The sequence below is a fragment of the Petaurus breviceps genome, unplaced genomic scaffold, assembly GCF_028583685.1.
Source record: "Petaurus breviceps papuanus isolate PSGF00001 unplaced genomic scaffold, PetGlider_PUasm1.0 90681, whole genome shotgun sequence".
NCBI classification, from domain to species: domain Eukaryota; kingdom Metazoa; phylum Chordata; class Mammalia; order Diprotodontia; family Petauridae; genus Petaurus; species Petaurus breviceps.
In genome coordinates, this window is record NW_027187307.1 from 10706213 (window position 1) to 10708731 (window position 2519).

Consider the following 2519-nt stretch of genomic DNA (forward strand, 5'->3'; position numbering starts at 1 on the left):
ATGATGATGGTGATAGCTGATATCAAAGTAGTACTTTAAGGTTTGTAAAGCCCTTCACATATGTTATCTCATTTGGTTCTCATAAATACCCTATAAAGAAAGTACTGTTATTAACATTTCCATTCCTCAGGTGAGGAAACTGTCTCACTGAGGTGAAGCAACTTCCCCAGAGTCTTTATGTGGGATTAAAATCTTCAAATCAAACACTCTGTCCCAAGTACTACCATGCTAAATTAACTGCAAGCCTATAGATGTTTCATTGATTTTCTGTAGATACTATACCTAGGCCATGGGAAGTGTTTAATAACGGCTTTAATCTGACTGTCTATCTAAAATAAGCATGACTACTTTTGGGAGGCACTGAAGCACATTGCTCAAGGAAATTGTACATTCTTCTCTCAAAGAAGCAGGATCGTTTGGCTGTAATGATGCAAAGAGTTGGATTAATGACTTCTTGTGATCATTTTTGTTGTGACCTTTTTTCAAGGAGAAAAGTCAGTCAGTTATCAATGTGTCAGCTCCCTTATCTCCCTCCATTTTATTAGAACACTTTACCTACCCACTGTGAACTTTTTAATTTCAAAAGCACATTTTCAAATGAGCTTTTGCTGTTTTTTTTGGGGGGGGGATGATGCAATTTAATTTAAAAATAATTTCATTGCTTAGTGATTGCTTCCTTCTGATCCCTATTTAAATGAGAGTAGTTCACTGGACTGATTCAGAGATATCTTATCCACTTATTGGGTTACTTACTCAGGAGAGGCAATGCTTTGAATGGATAATTGAATTTTTTGTTCTCCTGGGGGATAAATGTTTATTCCAGTTTCCTATATCAAATATATTTTTGCAGAACATGAGTCTTGATTCTCATTCACTGTTGATTTTTAGGTAAAAACTGTTTTTGGGGGGAATAAAAATTCATTTTGAAAAGTTGATTTTTAAAATCATGTATATTGTATGAATTCAACAAATCAATGAATTTAGTATGTAAATAAGATTTACTATGTTTTAGGTACTGTGCAATGCAGAGGGGATACAAAGACAAAACAAAATGCCTCCTTCCCTCAAGGAGCATATGTTCTACCATGGGAGCTGCAGGATATACACTGATAAATAGACAGGAGATAATGTGAATAGAGAGACAACCCTAATATTGACTTCTTTAGAATTAACAGGGGTGATAGAAATCAATCAGGATAATTATTTTCATATTCTTTTCCTCAGTCAAAATGGAGGGATGACAGGCTTGGGGGCAGGGGGAGTAGGGTAAATAATTGCTTCAAGTTGATGAAAAGACCAGATATGGGTATAGTCATTGAAACACAAACACAGGAAACAAGAGACTGGAAAAGAAAATATAGTTGAGCAACTAGAGAGGGCTAAAGATGATATAATGAAGTACTTACATACTATTAGAGGAAGAAGAGACAAATGGGGCTTCAGAATCCCGCTATCTTCAAGGGTCACAGAAGGAATTAGAGATACACACAAAGACAAATTACAGAAAAGGGCCTACTGGGTTTTTTTTAATGTCTTATGGGTTTTAAGAGAGAAAAGAAAAGGGACAGAAAAAGGAATATGCTAGAGAAGAAATGAGGAAGAAGGGGGAGGATTATACTATTTCTTATAATTAGGACCTATTAGAATATAAAAACATGGAGGGAATGTACATCTCATGAACATCACTATTGTATATTATTATGTTTATATGTCATATATTACAAGTATTATATATCCACATATATTAAACATTTCCATAGCACCTACTATATGCTGGATATTCTGCTAAGCTTTATTAATATAGCCTCATTTGATCCTCACAACAACCTTACAAGGTAGGTGCTATCCCCATTTAACAGTTGAGGAAATTAAGAAAAACAGAGGTTAAGTAATTTATTTAAGGCCACTAACCTGGTAGAGGATTTGAACTTTGGTCCTCCTGATTCCAGGCCCAGTGCTCTACCCATTGTGCCACCACCTCCCTCTAAAATTTATTTTAATCTTATGTCTTTGATATGTTGGGCAAAACCAAAACAATTGGGCCAGGTTTAAGTTACAAATTAATACAATTATTTAAAAATATTTTTGGTAAAATAAATGAATAGTGTATCAATAAAGGGCATAAGCATCGGAGGTAAAAAGACAAAAAAGAGAAACACTCCACCCGCAAGAAAGCTATGTATACATTCTTCATACTTTGTGCATGTATGTAGGTAAGAAATGCAAAGTACAAATTGAGGAGGCTATGCACTTGATCTGATTTCATTGATATAAACAACTGTCAGGTGATGAAAGTCCTTTTACCAACACAGGCCAGCATCTTCTCTGCAGTTTATAGTGTCAGTGAATTGCATTGGGCACTGAGAGGTTAGGTGACTTGCCCAGAGTCACAAAATTAATCCATGTTAGAGGTGGTACTTGAATCCAGTTCTTTCTGCTTTCAAAGTCAACTCTCTACCTCCAAGGCCTTTCAGGAGAGAGAGAGAGAGAGAGAGAGAGAGAGAGAGAGAGAGAGAGAG